Raw genomic sequence first — 20,634 nt, forward strand, 5'->3', positions numbered from 1 at the left:
CAAAACAAAAACAAATGTCTCCTCCAATGAAAGCGTTATATAGGCGTTACTGAATGAAAATGGAACATAATTACACATTATTTTTATTCATGGTCCAGTTTTCGTACCGTAAAAAGGTGATTGTTCCAGAATTCATGGTACTTTACTCACGATTTTAGGAACCATTTTTTCCGTGCGCGGAATAATACAGGTATGCCTAAAAGATAAGGCATTATTAAATTATACAGATTTGTCAAATTTCGCATTACCATGTGATAGCGGTGCAACAAATTCTAAGCGGTTACGGTGTTCGATGCGGTTTTGGTATCTTTTTATGGTTGCAGTGCGGGACATCCATTTACCCCATAATACTCTAGATTTAAATCCTGAACTCATACTCATAAAGCTTGCACGTTACTGTATCTCAACGGTGTCCGTTCATAGAACTGAACATGCTTTTACGCCAACCACCACGTGCTTGTCGAAGGCGATGAGCATAAACGAAATCAAAATATACCGCGGCTAAAAGCAAACGAGAGAGAGAGAGAGGAAGAGAGTTCAACGCGACTCTCGCATGCTCAGGCGCGGTAATCCACCAGCATAAAATTAATTCACCGACCTCCAACCATAGCAAGAGTCAGTAGTCAGTAGAGAAAATACTGATGTCAGAACCAACCCATCAGCGAATGCGGTATTGTTTTTGATCGACTACGCTTTCGCGTCCTTTTTCGCTACGGATTTCAACCAGTTGCGTATGAACCGTATCCGCGAGCGGACGTGGGAAATTGGCCAGTAGATAGTCGTTCGGGCGTTGTGCGTAAAATCTTTATCTGGTAAAGATTTGTTTGTGGTAAAAAAATATTTCTTTTTGCGGTGTGTTCAATAGTAAAGCATATTCTCACTTCCATTCGCAACAAAGTGGGCGGAAAACTGATCGTTGCGTGGAAATGGGGGATGTTTTTCATCGCACAAGTGACATTGAATTTTTCAGCTCTTTCGAGAAAGGCGCCTACACAGTGGTGATATATTTTTTTTTTAAAACGCTCGTCTCATTGTCATCTCTAAATCGAGTTCGACGTGTGCTATTTTCGTGTAGAATACAATTTTAGTGAAAAATCTTTTTGAGTTATTCGACAAGCGGTGATCAATTTCCCGAGTGACCAACTGAAGCGGACAGTGCTCGAGTGTGTGAGCAATAAAAGTGCAGACCACGACGCGCAATTTTGAAGTCGGTGTGTGACTAACCATTGAACCAAGGGTGGGTGGATTATTCACACATCGGGTTGCGAAGAAAGCGGGAAGGGATTTTTTGAAGACCCGGTGACGGTGTGTTTGTTGTTACAAGTAGAGTAATATTTTGTTCGAAGATTGGGTTGTTGGTGAAAAGTTGGTTCTTTGTTACAGTATGATAAACATTACTGGATGAATTTTTTGGAACGAGTGGGCAAATTCGTAGGATTTGTAGGTCGAACAGAATACTTATCATCGATCGCAAAAAAAATGCTCTAACGTTATTTTGTTCATACTATGTTGCGTTTCAGCTTCGCCTCATCAGAAACCGACACTAACACATTGTCGGAATAGATTAGCGCCGGCTTGACGCAAATCCCTTAAAACTAAAACACACTATGTGTTTCAATCAAACGACTGATCAAACGTGATGTCCCGTTCGAGCAGAAGTTCTGTTTATGCCGATGAGACACAAGTGAAGCCGAAACTTGTCTTGGCTTAGCAGGCCTATGCGAAAGCACTATGCTATATTTCACCCTAAGGAGGAAAATTTGGTAAAAACCAAAATTTCTCACTAGGGTGAAAATTTGTTGGTAAAAACCAGTCTTTGTACAGGAGGGCAAAAAAAATATAGCATAGTTATTTTGTTACTAGCCAATATTGTAAAGGAGATACTGGTTCTCTGTATGTCGATTAAATCGAACTAATTACTAATAACGTACAATTAAACACGTTAGAAGAATTGAAGCGTCAAATCGGGAAAAAATCGCAGCTAACAGCAAACAATAACAGAGCATGCCCTTCGTTGAATAATTTCGTAAAACTTCATCAAAAAACTTTTCTATAAGAAAATAGCAAAATGCACCTTTGCAAAGGACAACCATAAACAAAACATTAGTAAGTTATTAGTATTATATGAGCCGTACTGATAGACTATACTGCTATGTATCAGGATGTTGACTATAGAGCTTAAATGGTCGGTGTTAAGTCAGACCGGACTAAGTGACAAAATATTGATTTCGAGAAAAACGAGTTTAAAGTTTGAATCGTAGCATCCTTTACATTATAATTGAAAATTAATTTTTGTCATAATTCTTGATTATTGTTACATATTCCAAATCTGGCAAAAGTCGCTGACGAAATTTCCTATCCAGTGACATCATTATCTCATTTTTTTTATGTTTTGCGACTTAGTCCGGTCTGACTTAACACCGACCAAATGTAATGCAACAAACGAAATAGCAGGTCCAGGTTCGTAAAATATTTATAATTCTATTACAGGGTAACGACTGATTGTGAGCTTCAGGCGGAACCTTTATAAATTTGAAACTTCCTAATAATCTGTATCCCACAGTAATAGTCAGTAGTGGGCTTCTCGAAGAAAGAACTCAAACTTTGATTGAGACAGATTTTCGCGAATTTTCAAATTTTTGTAACGATTTTTTTCAAATTTTGCGTCATATTTTGGCATATTAGAGATTATAAAATGGAACATAATAAAATTTTGCAAACCGTATTTGGGAGAACATAGCGTATGTTAACTGAATAATTAAAAAAATGCAGTCGGACCAATACTTTTATGAAAAGTCTTACTCGGCAGCTGTTTCAATATCACTGACAACTCAAGGTCGCCAAAGTTTTTTTGGTTTTCAAAATTAAAACCTAACAAACATGTAGCTTCAAAATAAAAAATGCACCTTTAAAATAAAAATAATGATTTAAAATCGATTCAGTAAATACTTTGCAATTTATTACTAAAAAACTGTTTTAATCCGGTTAGTGGTGTATTTTTTTCTTTCTCATTTATTAATATTAGGATTACAATCATTATAAATATCTCGCATAGTTCAAATATATAGAAAACAATTGTTTCCAATGTCGTGGATAAAGTGCCATGAATTCTGAAACAGGATCATGAACAAAAATCATGTTCAATTCTTCTTCGGTGACGCCTGTATAACGCTTTTATTAGTTGAGATATTTGATTTTATTTTGTGAATTTTGTGTGGTCACGAATTCCACAATGTCATTATCACATCGGTTTCCTCTACGTGAACTAGTTCACAACTTTATGAACATTATTCATAGAACCAATGGTTTACTCGCGATTTTATGCATACAGTAAGGAATATTATTCAAAGTCCTACTAGACGATATGAACTATTTCATGGTTTCTTGATAATGATATGGTTTTTGTGGTTGTGGCACAAAATCAAAACGGTATCGATATTTTCTCATGAACAATTTCACGAAACTAAGAATACTATTCATATTTTTTTTTTCAATTATCGTGATCTAATTCATGATTCCTAATATACTAGTCACGATTCAATATCCGTGCATGTGAAATGTTTCACAAAATCATGAAATCTAATTCATGTATTGGTGAACTGCTTCATAATTCTTAGAAAATTAGAAAATTACAAAATAATAAAAGATTATTCATGGATACGTAAACTGGTTCATGACTCCTAGCTATACTAATTAGTCATAACCAGTGCTGTGCAATCTCACGATGGTCTTTGAATTGTGACGGTAAATTTGAAGTGAACCTATAACAACAAAAATGACCGTTATTTCATTCCCATTTTTCTCCTCTCTTACGTTTCCAGAGTTTTGAAATTTTGCTTAATTACTGAAATATGGCGAGAAAAGTGACGAGAAATTGTGATTTTTTTGCTTCAAATCATTATATCTTGGGATTGGCTTAAGTTATAATGAAGTTTTAGTTGCTTTTATTTGTAAAAATGTCGTATGAACACAATAGCATAATAATTTTCCAAAGAAAAATACATGTATTGGGAGAAAAACGCAGTTTTAGCTTTAAACTGGAAATATTGCCTACTTGGCAACACTGTAACCAAAAATAACTATTTTTTTTCTAGATTCCCTGACTCATTTCCTTCAAAATGCATCTAACCGAGACTAAATTAAACCAAAGATATGAATAAAAGTTCTTAATTGACGATTTTTTTCTATGGAAAGTTTTTCATGCAAAATTGCACATCATACAAAATTTTTCATCAATACACACCTATGACACGTGTGAGTGCGACTTTTGTTTGCATTTTTAGTGAAAACTCGCAACATAGTCAACCGATCTTCCTAATATTTGAGATATTAATCAGTTGCGGATCCAGGGGGAGGGTCTTGGGGGTGCGGATCCCCTACGAAAATTTTCAACTTGTTGAGAAATTTTGGATTAGTTTCTTTTTTATATTAGTTTCAAACTTAAAATCATTTCAAACCAAATTTGACTACCAAAACTAATTTTTATTAAATGCGGTTTTGACGCATAACGGATTGTTTATTCTAAAATCAAAATTTCGGACCCCTCCCCGCTCCTGATATTAATACGGAATAGGTAGAAGCATCAATTGTCTTCTCTGAATTGTTTCTACCATTTATAAGTTTCATGATATTCAATCTCAAACTTTAAAAATCGTTTTTCTCGAAACGTGCAAAATGGCGCTTGTCATAAGATAGCACAACAGCGACGATTTGTGAAACCGCCTGTTTGTTAATACTAGGTCGTTGTTTGTAATAAGATGGCCGTCATAATCGTATTTATATTATAAATAAAATGATGGTCAGTATCAATTCCTCTCAATAATGATTCCAATAAGCGAGAGATTCAGAAGAAAATTGTCTAACTGTAGTCAATTTATTGGAGTGAGAGCCGTAACTCAGTAAGCATCGCTTACTGTTTTGGCTGCTAACCGTTTAACTTTCTTTTGTCTAGCAGGTTTGCCATCCGTACCGTGATGGAGCTCAGCACTAGTCACAGCTGATCCTACGTGTCCGTGAATTTGTTCACAAAATCATAAAATTTGGATTCGTGAACTGGTTCATGATTCATGATAAATCTTGCGTGCGTGCGATATTTAGAACATATCCCCAATCATTTTCAGTTTCATGCAACTCTGCACACGATCATAAAATTTTCACGTGAACATTTTTTTCACAAAATTTGGAATATTAATCATGTAATCATTTTCTATCCATCATTTTTCATGATATATCTATCTTACAGTTATGTCCAACTACTAGTGACAAGAATTAGGTACGAGCAGTAGATATGAGATAATTATATGAACATCGAACAACGTTATTCATTTAATAAGGTTCAGTGCGATGCCAGAACAAAAAACGAAACAGGCATTGGGCACCAAAAATACATAGTAAAACCACAAATCGGGTTAGTGATATAATTCTTAAAACAAGATATCGCGATATGGGCACAATTTTATGTTCATATTGTCACATTACTCGGAGTAAAAAATCCAATAGTAGCAAAAAAAACAGATATCACGATCAGGCGAAGCGTATTTTTCAAAACAAATTCTGATAACTTGAACATGAGTCACATCACTTCACGTGTCAAATTCGAATTCATGACTAAGATCTTGAAATCATTAATCTTAATGACCCTACCCGTAACTATGTTATCACGATGACGTGAATAGAAATACCAAAAACCGTGACTGAGATCCTGAAATCGTGATCATAAATCACGCTACTATGCCAAAAAAAGTCCGGGGCCCTATTCTCGCAGTCGCGTCACTTGGTGACTAGAAGAAAATTGCCTTCTAGTCACTAGGTGACATGACTGTGAGAATAGGGCCCTCGATAGTAAATTCATGACTTAAACATGCGATAACATGATGAAAAAATTACAAAAAGAGCCACTAAGCTCCTGAAATCATGAACATTGAAGTTGTAGTTACAGGCTGGAATAACAAATCGTCGCTGTTGTGCTATCTTATGACAAACGCCATTTAGCACATTTCGAGAAAAACGATTTTTAAAGTTTGAGATTGAATACCTTGAAACTTATAAATGGTATAAACAATCCAAAGAAAACAATTGATGCTTCTATCTATTCTGCATTAATCTCTCAAATATTACGAAGATCGGTTGACTATATTGCGAGTTTTTACTATGAATGTAAACAAAAGTCGTACTCACACGTGTCATAGGCGTGTATTGATGACAAAATTTGTATGACGTGTCATAATCGTGCATGGAAAATTTTCCATAGAAAAAAATCATCACTTTTTAACTTTTATTCATATCTTTGGGTTCATACGGTCTATAAACATTCGGTGAAATGCATTTTAAACAAAATGAGTCAGGGAATCTAGAAAAAATTGTTATTCTTGATTACAGTGTTGCCAAATATCTTTTATTTCCAGTTCAAAACTAAAACTGTGTTTTTCTCACAACTCGTATAATTTTCTTTCGAAAATGTTTATGCCATTGTGTTTCTCAGACATTTTCACACAAAAAACCGTCTAAAACTTCAATATAACTTGAGCCAATCCCACTATATCTAGAGTGATTTGAAGCAAAAAACTCACAATTTCTCATCATGTTTCTAGCTATATCTAAGTAACCAAGTAGAATTTCTAAATTCTGAAAACGCCACTTTGTAGAGATTTTTCAAACAAGTAATGTGGCATATCTAACTCAGTTTACCCCAAAATGGCGTTTGTCATAAGATAGCACAACAGCGACGAAATGGTGTCGAGTTCTTATATCAGAAGATTGTAATGGTGATATTTCTATTTAACCCATTTATGCCCATGTTGTTTGTGGACAACAGCGATTTTAAACAGCTATAACTTCTGATTGAGGCAAGATTTGCTCACAAAAACAAGTAAGGCTAATAAATGTGACTATTGGCTTTCATTTGAGTATTAACAGTTACAAGGATCAGCTCTAGAACTGAAGTTATTGCAATTAGTCTGATTGAACTCCGATGGAGCAGTGCTGCCAGGGACAGTTCACGTTGACGACGGAAAATTAATTTTCCATACAACTTCGTTATGTTGCAATATAAGTGAAAACTGATAAAACTTATCAATTTAGACTATTTTTGGTTACGTTTTCCACGGAGTTGGAATATTGTAAATATTCTAGGAGAATTGTAGTGAGCACTGCAAGGGGTTTCCCTACCTTTATGAAAAAGCTTTTCCGAGTTTCTTGACCCCACCGTTTTCAAGAAAAAATAGTTTGGAAACTCTACACGCACTAGAAAAAAGTTGGGCATGAAAGGGTTAATATCTATGATTTGATAGGATGGTCTCTTCGATCAACTGAAAGAAATATAGATGTTAAATTGGGTTTAAATTGGGTTCACGCCTCGTTCAAGTTGATCAAACTGCATTCTTAGAGAGCGATCATGAACGTTATTTCAGTCTGTGGCCTTACGCCCATTGGTATAAGTGAGGGAAAAGGAGAAATATTATGTCGCTATTCTTTTTTCTCGCTGCACAAATGACATTTAGGATATGTGTTTGAATAATTCACCTAAACAAATTTATTCGACAATATTTCAGTTATTTCAGTTCAAAACTTTGCTTCTGTTTATGCTTATAATATCACAACCTCCTTATCCCTTCGTCCCTTTCGTCGATTGAGTTAAGTCTATTGGGCTAGTTACTTTGAATCATTTATCCTTACATGCCAATTGAGTAAAATAAAAAAAAACAACGAAGTTATTTCAGCTTGAAATCGGACTACCATTACCAGTGGCGGATCCAGGGGGAGGGACCTGGGGGTCCGGACCCCTCCCGAAACTTTTCAACTTGTTGAGAAATTTTATATTAGGTTGCATTTTATATCAGTTTCAAACTCAAAATCGTTTTAATCCAAATTTGAACGCCAATACTGATTTTCATTAAAAGAGGTTTCTACATTAAACAATGTTTATTTCAAATCGAAATTTCGGACCCCTCCCGAAATTTGTTTCTGGATCCGCCCCTGACCATTACACAGTGGTCCGGAATGTGAATGTAGCAGAAATTTTAACTTTTTGTTAAAATTAAATGACAGCCTTACAATATGTTTGGCAAAGTTGTTGTTCTTTGCAAGGCCCTTCTTTTTGTTTAAACAGAAGCTAGGGTGGTTCTAATTTTAGCAAGATTTAGAATGGGACTTTTAAACGGTACAAGATAGAGCTTAACTGTCTTCGATGAAGTTTCTAGATTCTAGACAAATTTGCTTAAAACATGCAAGGTTTAGCTTTTATCCTTTCCATTGCACGAGAAATCCAAATGTAAGCCTTACGGTGTTCCTTGAAAAATCGGTTTTATTTCAATAACTGTTGTAGGTTTTATTTTACACTAAAATACCCTTTGGGCAACTTGAAGATTATTTTAGAGTGCATAATTCGTTTTAAAACACCAACTACTAAAGTTTATCGTTTCAAAGTTATGAGTACTTTTATATAAAAATATAACTCTTTTTTAAAGGGGGTCCTCTTATATAATTGTACAAAAAGTACCTAATATTTGATTACTTTTTTTGAAGAAGTAAAATCACTTAGACATGTGCGCTATTCCGCAAAATGTTTATTAAGGTTTCATCTATAAAATAAAATTTTTCGAGCGTATGGTATCAAAAATGGCGCTAAAAAGGCGGCTCCAGCAAAAGGTGTATTGAAAAGCGACCTCATATGTGGGCAAGATACAGGTCGCAATTCGTTGTCTACAAGCAACAAACCAAAACGATCTTGAAGATTACATTCCGTAGAGACGCCCCAACTTAAAAAGCATGAAAAAATTCGATATAGAAACAAAATGGCGGCCACTTGAAATTGAATCGTTTGATTTTTCCACTTTGGCCGGCTGTAAAAAAGCGTTAATGTTCAAAATATTTGTAGGTTACAGCGCCCGAGAATGTTGTCTTCTTTCAGATGGGAAAAACCCGAAGTTGATTGGTTGAATGGTTCAGAAACGAGAATGTCCGCAGATTCGAAAAATCTTGTTCCGAGAAAGACGCCATTTTGGACGCCATTTTTGACACCTTACGCTCGAAAATTTTTATTTTATAGATCAAACCTTAATAAACATTTTGCAGAATAGGGCACATGTTTAAGTTATTTTACTGCTTCAAAAAATATTAAACATTAGATACTTTTTGCCACAATTATATAAGAGGATCCCCTTAACATTAAATATAGTTTCTGTCATATGAAATAGCATGCTTTATAGTATATCTCCATAAAATAGCAAATACGATATTTTTTATATCTAGCAATATTTACTCAAAAAATAGTTAATTTTAGTAAAAAGTATATACAGTGAAGACCCGATTTTATCAGCCTCCGATTTTGTCAGCTTTTTGACTCGATTTTGTCAGCTTCATTTGAAAATTGATAGTTGGTAATTTAATGGGCTCTAGCAGACAAACCATGTTGAATTCGAGTAAATCCTTTCTTGAGCATATTTTTCTTATCTTAGAGATCCGAAATATGCAAACATAAAAATTTAGTTTTTTTTAATTTATGCCCTTAAGTGAAATTTAAACTAAATAATCAGAAAGGGTTATGAGAATAGGGGAACCCGGGGTTATTCGGACCTACTAAGCCAAATTGCCCTTTTAGGTGGATAGATGTGAAAAAAAATTACCAGTCATAGGTCCTAATTATTAGTTTGAAATCTCAGCTATATTTTGGTGCAATAAAAGACTCATTTGCACCACTCAATGGCAGCACGTCATTTTTCTTTAATTATTTTACAATGGAATTACATTTACCTACGAAATATTTATAAGAGATACTCCTTAAGAAGCTAAAAAAATTGCTTTACAAAAACTTAATCTGGCAAGTCACAACTGTCGATTGGCGGCCCATGTATTTTCTTCGCTGTGGCGTGTGCAATGGTGTGCGTAGCCGCTGAACGGTGGTTGACAGAATAGGGGTCCGAATAGCCCCGTACGCTCATTCGCACAGAAGTGGTAAGCGTCTCGAAAATTTGTGTGTTTTCACCCAAACAAAAATCATTCCATTAATTAAAAGCTTCAAGCTTTCCAAAACACTTACTTTTTATTTTTATCACTTTTATTTATTGCTTTAATTACGGCTTTACCATCATAATAATTTTTGATTTGAGAATGGCAAAAAACGAAACACGTAGTATCTCCTATCCACAAAGAAAAAAGAATCAAATTCAGCTCTCATCATTTATGTTTCAGAATAGCGGTTCCACGAATAAGTACGATAGTCAGAAAATCTTGCTATTTTCTAAGAAATCGAGGTGGTCTGAATTACTCCCACTGTTTTAATAACCCCGGGTCTCCCTATACCTAGGGACTAGAAAATAATATTTTAAGAGCTTTAGTTTCTTCAAAGGAAAAGAAATATGTCCCGATTTCATCAATATCCCAGTTTTATCAGCCCAAAATTCACTAAGGGCCTGATAAAAATGGATCCTCATTGTATAACTTTCTAACGAGAGAGGCTAGAGGTTCGATACATTGACACAAAGTGTTCTCCTTAAAAATATCTGAAAGTAAGTCTAAAGTTATATTTCACCCTAAGGAGGTGAAATATAGCATAGTGCTTTCGCATAGGCCTGCTAAGCCAAGACAAGTTTCGGCTTCACTTGTGTCTCGTCGGCATAAACAGAACTTCTGCTCGAACGGGACATCACGTTTGATCAGTCGTTTGATTGAAACACATAGTGTGTTTTAATTTTAAGGGATTTGCGTCAAGCCGGCGCTAATCTATTCCGACAATGTGTTAGTGTCGGTTTCTGATGAGGCGAAGCCGAAACGCAACATAGTATGAAGTCTAAAGTGATGAATCATGAAAAAACAAAACTGCAAAAGTTATATACCCATATACCATACCATATATTTAATATACCTTTATACTTTGTCAGTCTTCATTTTTTCCAACCTAACCTTCAGATGTTTTTCAGAGTTTTTGAAGACGAACATTTTTTCCTAATACATCAAAACTCTAGCTTCTATTATTCAAAAGACGCAAGCGCCTAATATATCAAAAACAGTTTTTTTAAATCAATTTTATGAAATTTAAAAATATAGCGAGTTCGCCATTTTTGCTTAATGATAACTATAATTATGCACTTATTTATAGTTGTTTGCTGAGTGATATTGTTTTTGCAATGAACCCCATTTTTGGCAAAAAAGTTCTCATAACTTACCAACGAAAATAGTTAGATAAGCGATACTATTAATCAAATTATTCGCCTTAAAACAATCTTAAAGTTGTCTGAAAACTACTTTAGTTTAAAATCAATACCGCAATGGTTATTTGAATAAAACAGTTTTTCTAAGAAACACACTGACCTCCGATTTTAAAATGGTTGTAAAATGAAAAGTATGATAGAAAGCGCTTGTCTTTAGCTAAGTTTTCCAAATTATGGGGGGAATAGCGAAACATCTTTCAATGTGCAACTCCTGGTAACTCTAATGTTTTATTGATCAATACCGGCGCCGGCCAGGCCCTAACATAGATCGCGGAAGAAAAGGGAAGGAATGTTAGTCCGATACTTGCTTTTGCTAGAGGCCGTTTATACTACTGCGCACTCCACACGGGAGGAGGAGATATTTGTTAGTGAGTATAGAATTTGGATTTTAGATCTTCTTTACCGACGCACAGTGGAACGGAATCAAAAAAAGCCGGACATTGATATTTGCGACGATTATGGCACTTTGTCTTCGGAAAGGTTTCTTTATTTTTTAAGTAGTTTAATATAATGTTGGAAAATTTTTATTTAGGGGGGTATATACGCAGATAAAAAAATAACTTTGCAAGTTGTTGCCAAAATTGATAGTCATGTATGAAAAGTTTGTAGAAGAAATGATGTTATGCAACTTTGTTGAAGTAGCGAAATGGCTATCTGTTAAGCGAAAAAAGTTATTGGGTGAAACTGAAGTACATGTCGGAATACCCCCTTAGAAAGTGTTTTTTCACTGTAACTTTTTTATTTGATTTTTAACAGTTTCTCGATGTTCTAGAAAGTTGTAGATGCTTTCAAAACACACCTTTTTGCGGAATAGACCAACTCGCTATCTCTTCGTTTTAGGGTGTATGTCTGTTTTTTTGGTTTTTTGGGCTAACTTTAAGGGGCCATGGTTTGTAGGGTAGGGATCAGTGCGGTAAAATATCAATTTCAAACGAATATATTCGTTTCAAGTGAAACTGCGAGTCTTTCACTGTAAGCATACCACCACTATATCAATTGAGTTCTGCTGCCGTCTTCGTTTGAGTCACTCAGAGTTCACTGTCAATTGAATAACAGGTTCTGGTCATTTGACGTTTTTGCCTGTTTAGTTTCTACCACCAGAAAACCAGAGGAGGATCAAACGAAGGAGGTTGAATATGAATTGCAACTCATTTGAAAGCATCGATGAGTGAAGTGCCACGAACTGAGCTTCAGATCAACAGCAACTGATGCGTTAAATGAATATGAATGCTACCGTAGACGACTGATTGACTGCGTTCATTCAGTTTCGATTGAATGAAATAAAATTTTACTGCACTGGTAGGGATCCTTGGAATAATGTGGGGTAAAATAGACTAGCGTTTCAATAAATTATTTGTATTATGAAGCATGAAAAATAAACTATAATGCGAAATTAATAAACATTTGAAATATTATAGTTCATTCCATATATTCCGACATTCAAATTTTTTGTTATTAACATGCTCATAAGTCATTATCTTCTTCGTCATTGGCTGAACAAGGTAATAATATAACCGAGTATTCTAAACAATGAAATACCTTGTTCATTCAATAACGAAGAAGATAATTGGCAGGACACTGATAACTTATGAGCATGTTAATAACAAAAAATTTCACTTCAATTTCACCCAATAATTTTTTTCGCTTAACAGATAGCCATTTCGCTACTTCAACAAAGTTTCATAAAATCATTTCGTCTACAAACTTTCCATACATGACTATCAATTTTGGCAACAACTTGCAAAGTTATTGTTTTTTATCTGCGTATATGCCCCCTTAAATAAAATTTTTCCAACATTATATTAAACTACTTAAAAAATGAAGAAACCTTTCCGAAGACATCAAAGTGCCATAACCGATAGTTTCGTCGCGCATATCAATGTCTGGCTTTTTTGATTCCGTCCCACTGTGCGACGCCAGAGAGGTGACATCTCTATCTGGAGAAGATATCAATTCATAAACTCATGAGCCGGGGACCGACGGTTTTACTTCCCTTCCGAAGGAAGACGTGACCACAGATTTTTTCACCTCAGAAAAAATCTCAAAGACCTTTGTTGGGATTGAACCCAGACCAACTGGATTGAGTGGTCGTCACGCTTACCACTGAACCACCGGCGCCTTCTAAAAAGAAACTTTTTTAGAACTTTGCGTGAAGCAAATTTATCAAAACTTCTGTATATTATAGTGCATCATTTCATTACAATGCTGTAATTTTTCTATGAAAAAATATCGTCAAATATCGCTTAAAAATCGTTAAAAAAGGTTTTTTTCACGCTAAAACCCAAACCAACCAACCCCCACCCCATTAAAATAAACGACGTTTTCCATTTTATTCGAACCATCATATTTCAAAGAGTGTATCATGCAACAGCTATGTTTCGATAATAGCTCAGCAATGTAGGTGTCAAATTGTTTGAATTACATCAGAAGATACCTGTAACAGGCTCGTTTGAATAGGGTGACTATCGAAATATAGTGATCATAAACTTACAACCCTACTCTTAATTTCGCACGTGTTGGTCAATATTAAAAAAGATAACGGAAGAACAGAAGAAAAAATTGCCTCCAATCTCTCTAAACGTTGTGTGTGTATTTTTTGATCCGACTACGATAAAAAATAGCTTTCTAACGAGTAATTCACACTACCGATTGTAATAGGACGATTTGACCATGCAGTGGTCAAACTCATTTATGTCATCCTATAGTCCAATTATGTTTGTTTGAGTTTCATTGACAGTAAACTATACAGTTTTAAGCAGTTCGTCGTGAATATTAAACAAAATTTCGAAAAAATAAGGGTATAGTTCACACCAAATTTTCACACACTCGAACTTCATTGTTAGTCGCATTTTAATTAGGCGAGACCGTTCGTGGAATATAGCTAAATATAGCGGTTCGAGCTGCCACACCGGCTTCGTCACAATTACCACCACTATCATAGTCATAACCGAAACCATTCAACAGGTGCCGATCTTTCCGGACGAAGTTGCCGTGTAGTGAGTGTGCCAAAATTTTAGGCAGATCAAATTTATTCAGTGTGTCTGCGTGTGATTCGCGTTTGCGTGTATGTTGTGGACCACATCGAACTGGTCAAAAGTGAGCATATTTTACGCCTGTTCAAAGATTACGGCATTACGACCGACGGTGCTACGAAATTAAGAATTTAAATCACCTAAATAAGACTGCTCACAGCAGGACCGACCGAATACAACAGTTGGAAACCATTCCTTCATATCTCCGGCGCTACCTGGATGGGGCGAAGTGCACGCTGATCCGACCGTTGTTGGAACCAATCTTATTCGAAGGTAAGTGATCAAATTTTAACCTGCTTGTGTGTCCTATTCGACGGGTTGAGAGTCAAACATTTGCTTCCTTAGTAGAAGATGAATCACCCCGATGATCACAGTCGGGTCGTTTAGTTAGTATAATAGCTCGCTCACGTTCTTGGTGACAGACGAAAATATTCATTAGACTCGTACAAACGATCCAAGACAAAAATCAGCGTCAAACAAAGGGACATTAGTGCAACTGCTGAGTACACGACGATGACGACGACGACCGTTTAGCATATCATGAACATTGCGAACACAAACAGACGGCAGTCACGACCCGCTAGAGTCATGTTCGACCGAGAGAAAATGCATGTTCTTTGCAGGTTTCACTATCTTATCCCCCAATCGACACCTTTCGCCGCTGCATTTGCCGGCTGGTATAGGATCAGGCTCGACACGAGAAGTAGCAAGCAGCACAATTAGCTGCTTCTGCTGTTGAATCTACATACTGTCAATTTGCATTTCACACGAATACTTCACTGAAATTTCAATAAAAATGGCTTAAAATGTAGTCGCAAAAAATCAGTATAAAACTAATCAAGCAAAAATGATGAGGGCTCTCGAAATCAAATTCTCTGACTGATCCTCCAGGTTTTTCCAGCAACTGACAGAAGTTCTCAAAATAAGGTACAAAATCAATTTGTTATAAATCATATAACGCAAAAAAATCACCTTCAGCGAATTTCTTTTTAGCAGGATAAAAGGGATTTTCAGAGAATTTGCATTCAAATGAATATTTAATATTTAATTATTTTTCTTCTGAAAATTATCGAATTTAAATCTCTCAAATATCTACGATTGACAAATTTATTTCCAGTTTCGCGAATCTATCGAGATCTTTATACACTCAAAAGCACGGGAAGTGAAATGTACTGAGAATAGAGGCTCAATTGAATATAATATAGAATAGGTGGCTTCTAACCAAATATGCGTAAAAATTAGTATACTCTATCGATAGTACACAATTATTGATCCTCTAAACATTTGCGCTTCCAAATGGCAACAACAACTCGATTAGTCTGTTTACATCTGTCAGCTTGTCGAACAGCAGCATTGTTTTTTCACAAGCATGATGTAAATTTGTTTTGACCAGTTTTAAATAGCTTCCACCATTCCGGGCGTGATTTTCATAAAATAACAAAGCGCTAAAATGAAACCCGTCACTATTGATTTTCGGGTTTGTGATGCGGTCATACTAAATGTGTTTTTCGAAACCAAATCTCGAGTACTTTTTCAAATGGACGTAAGTAACAATGAGAGATTCTCTTTGAGGTCTTTCTCTTCTGTTCATTACTCGGCCATTTCAACATTTACTACTCTACTCTTTGCATAATATTGTAGTAAAAACCGTCGGCTTTCGATATGTACTGGAAAATTAGTACAAAGTGTTGTAATGACGTCGTAATCAACGAAAGAGAAAGTAAACAAAGAGAGGCTCTCAATGTTACTTACGTCCATTTGAAAAAGTACTCGAGAAATATTCCAAATTAGTCAGTTTGCCTCGACCATTTGCTTAACCCGGGTTGTGCTTCGCCGCGCATGTATCAATACAATGCGTTTCATAGCTTTTTCATGGACTACTGTGTCGTAAGTTCAAGGCGCGCGATAGTGGCCCCCTATCGATTGCTCGCACCGGGTGGCGGTAATTGCTCTAGAGAATACCATAAACTTTACTATACCTACATACGATCGCCGCAACTATGCTCGACAGTATTTCACCGTCTTGAAATGACATCATACACCTGACGGTTTTAATAGACACTTGAGAAGAGCGTCGGTTCTTGCAGTACGAAGAAAAAATAAATTAGTGGAAGAGGAGCGATGAAGCGCCACGCTAGACTTAATTTTGGCGACATGGTGCGGAATTGGGTAGATCAAAAGAAGTGAGCTAGATCTCTGCAATAGAATCAATTTTTGATAAGACAACCAAAAGATTAATGCGAAATATATTAGTCCTTGGTTCTATTTGAATATTATTAGAAAATGAGCTGTTGACGATGGAATACGAGTTAATGCATTAGTACAAAATACATACATGATTATAATGCGCTCCTTTTTCAAGATATCTCTTGCTAAATTAATTTCCGTTATATTAAATCTCATTGAGTTAACCCTTGATTCAAGCCGACCTCAAATCCCGTATTACATCGAGAAACTTGAAGATCCAATACAACAGCCAAACACGGATGCCGCACACGTCTTCGCGTTTTGTGAAATCGGTTCCATTATATGATAATTTTATAACTGCCTAATAAAAATTCACCAGTCGCCTTCGCTTATTGTGCGGAGCAGACCGTCGTCGCCGGGCCATAAACCAGCTTCCCCGATCGATGGGGTCTTGAAGGACAGCCGCACAAAAAGCATTCATCTCAGCATCTCCAGTTTTATTGCGAATTTTTCGGTGCATGCTGCATCGATACAGCTGGATATAGGTAGCCAGTATAGTTCTAACTCCACGTCCCCCCTACCGCTAACTCTACAATAGTGTTCGTGAATTTTCGCTGGAAACATTAAACCGGTTCAAAAGTTATAGATTTCATCGGAACAATAAATTCACTCCAAAACCGACGAATGAAAATGTCACGTCGTTCATAGGTATATACTGCACTGAATGGCGTGAACAGCAGAGTAGTCAGATAAATTATTGGGAAGGGAAATAGCAGTGACTAGAATTAGAAATATTTGTCAAATAATGATCCTCAGATGCACGATGCGGTGACTGATTTAGTAGGAAAAGAGTTACAGCGAATGGTTGGGTAGGTAACGTTGGATTCTTGTATTTCAAATTCATCTTATCAGTAAATAGCACCAACTCGGGGTCATTTATGCGATGGATCTGAACTAGCACTAAATTGGTACCTTTTATCAACTAAAGTGTAAGTCGTTAATTATAACTACACTTAAGATTTATTGGTAAATATAGCTATAGCTATCGAGATGAACCCAAAGTAATACAGTAGTTCAGCGTGCGCATTTATTTCAGCTTACATATATTGCACAGTGTGAAAAAGTGTCATAAACGCGACTGTACTCAATAGCTTTATAGAAGGCCAAGTGCGGTTATCGAAATATGTACTCCTTATGTAAAAATATCTGGAAAATCGATTAAAAGAATTTCAAATAGCAGTGAATTACACTATAATTCTCGTTTATCCTCAAATCTCTTTTTCGTTTTTTTTCTATTTTGGTTGGGCAGTACCCATAGTCGCAAGTATGTCCCATGTTCTATGGGATTTTATATCTACATGGGACTTACTTGTGATTAGAGGCAGTATATGACTTGGAAAAAAAATCTGAATGCTGGCTACCATAGGTAGTGTTTCTAATGCAAAAGTCCAAATATTCTATAGAATATAGTAGGATTGTCTGTATCAAACGTTTTAATACATTTTAACCCATCACTCCGCAAATGTTGGGTGTTTAGTTTAACCGTTCTAAACATCTGGGAATCAGGCTCAATGCGACTGATCAAAAGTAATGTTTCTAATCAAGTTCAAGAAATCGATTGTAGATAGATAGAATGACCGCATGGAACTTGTGAATCCGTTTACCCCAATTCTTCCCAAACCACAAGACGTAAATTAAACATGGCAATATATTTCGAATTGAGTCTGCATGCAGTTGGCCAATAGTTGTATTGCTTATGTAAAAAGCTCCAGGAAATAGATTTCAGATAGTTTTTTTGAAAGTTAAAGATTTCGATTATAGAGGTTTTAACCTTAAGGTCATTCGCCTCTTCGGGTTAGAAAAATCTCTTATGAAAAATTTCTAACCCTATGTGTGGGGTCGGGTCTCGAACCCAGGTGTGCTGTGTACAAAGCAATCGATTTACCAACTACGCTACGCCCACCCCCGTTAAAGATTTTTATTTTCGGCAGGAGTAGCAGTAATTCTTAATATCTTATGAAGATATTTAGAATGAGCGCACGAAACGTGTGTACTCAAGTGTGAACTTAACCCATTTCCCGCGAGAGACAAACGAAAAGAGCAAATTTTTTAACATTTTTGACATTACATTTTTTATGATTACGACATGATAGTTAGACGAATTGAGATGTATTATATATTAAAATTAGCGGTATGTGTGCTCTGTTTATTAAGTACAAGAACTAGTTCGAATATGAATAATCTAGCTATTACGACATCACACGCGGGGAATGGATTAAATCTGGCTCTACATTTCAGTAAGAGGCTGAATGCTACTGATCAAATCTAATATTTCTAAAATAAAAAAGGCCGGACAAGCGGTTGAAGATAGTTAGAATGACCATATGAAAGGTGTGATACCGTTTTACTCTAGTGCCCCTATGGGTAAAAGGGATGATTGAAGTAAAACCGGTACACACGTTTCGTAGTTTTGATCAGCCGTATTCAGCCTCTTTACGAGAAGTACAGCCAGGTTTAACTTCACACCTGAGTTATGGGAGGAAGTGGGTTTAAACAAGTATACATGTTTCGTGCGGTCATTCTAACTGTATTCAACTGATTCCCTGGACAATTTAACATAAAAATACAATCTATCAACCACTTTCAGTCTCTATCTGGAATATTGAATCAGATATATCTTCACACTTGTATTATGGGAAGGGTCGGAGTAAAACAGGTACACACGTTTCGTGCGGTCATTCTGAGTATGTTCAATCCAATTTCTGGACTACTTCACATAGGAAATTCTTTTGATAAGCCATCTACCTCTCTCTGTAAAATTGAGTAAGGTTTAATTTCACACATTTATTATGAGAACAATTGGGCTAAAATTGGTTGGACTCTCAATTCGTGCGATCATTCTGACTATTTTCATTCGATTTCCTGGTCCAAGTTTATCGAAGTTAGTTGTTGTGTTCTTATGCTCAAATTGATTAGGTCAAAGTTCCCCATTTTGGAAATAAATTTTGCATAATCTAGGTAGGATGAGTTGTGTGAAAACTGCGATCATTCTCATTGAATGATCGCAGTTTTCACACAACTCATCCTACCTAGATTATGCACTACTGGGACTACTTATAAGACACTATCAAAAAATGATTTGACGTAATAAAACTGGCAGTAATTTGACCATTTTGTTATGATGGATATATTAAATTTTCTGACGTTTGCCAATCTTTTTTTTGTTCAATCCTTAAAGCCTTCATGTCCATGTTGTACAAAAACAACAACTTTTCAACAGCTTTCATATAGCTAGAGCTTTTGGGTTAGTTTGATTGATTCTGCTAGAGCAGCGCTGCATAGTGATGCAAAGCTGGCCGAAATCAAAAAAAAAATTAAATGCAATTTTCATCATCCAAAATATTTTTTCTCTGTTCCAAAATAGGTCCAAAATCAATAGTCTGCAAAAATTTTGGTGCTTGAAGCATTATTTGGATGTTAAGATCCGACCAGAAATGAGGTCTTTTCAGGTTTCGAACTCATTTAACACTCCTGACTCACAATTCAATATAATTTTTAATCGCAAGCTAATGCCGAATATCATGAAATTAATGCATGTTATATCAAAATGCAACGAAAATGAACATTGGGTTAAAAAAACTTGAAAATTCGGAAATGTTAGCATTTTACGATAAACAATGCTGTCTTAACATATAATCTTGAATATTCGTCATAACTTTTACTAAGGAAGGAAAAATCGGAAAAGAACGGCATTAGTTGCATATTAAAGGAAATTTCATTTTCTTTCAGAATATCATAGTGATGTTTGCGCCGTTTTTCGCCAAGGTTGACAGGTATCTATTTTTCGTAGAGAGTTTGATGAAATAACAAGCCAAAAACAAGGATTTATTGCGCTTACGCGTGTTTCCTATCGTATTAATTTTGCATAAACCAAGATGACGCTGCAGTAAGTTGGTTCGATACATTCTAGACAACAGTATTCGACCGCATCCACAAATCCATTATGCGTTTTACGGTCTAGTGTGTTGAAAAATCGCACAATAAATAGTTTCGAATTAAATAATAACAGAAGATGAAACGCATCTATGACCTATAATTGTTTTTGAAACTATTCAATATTTCGAGGCAGTCAAGGAAGTTGATGATAATGTACAAATATGTGTGGTACAATATGCCGACGACCGTGCACAAGTTACCATTACATGATC

General features: G+C 35.8%; 1 protein-coding gene across 7 annotated transcripts in view; it reads left to right on the forward strand.

Annotated features, from left to right (window-relative positions):
• The first annotated feature begins 657 nt into the window (after window positions 1–657).
• LOC131689051 (uncharacterized) overlaps window positions 658–20,634 on the forward strand; it is a 122,927-nt gene continuing 102,950 nt past the window's right edge. The window contains exons 1-3 of one of the 7 annotated variants that reach the window (XM_058973806.1): window positions 659–812; window positions 971–998; window positions 14,172–14,512. The gene's annotated coding sequence lies outside the window, so the exon portion shown is untranslated. The other 6 variants (XM_058973804.1, XM_058973809.1, XM_058973803.1 and 3 more) reach the window with 6 other exon arrangements.

Source organism: Topomyia yanbarensis, chromosome 3, assembly GCF_030247195.1.
Source record: "Topomyia yanbarensis strain Yona2022 chromosome 3, ASM3024719v1, whole genome shotgun sequence".
NCBI lineage: Eukaryota > Metazoa > Arthropoda > Insecta > Diptera > Culicidae > Topomyia > Topomyia yanbarensis.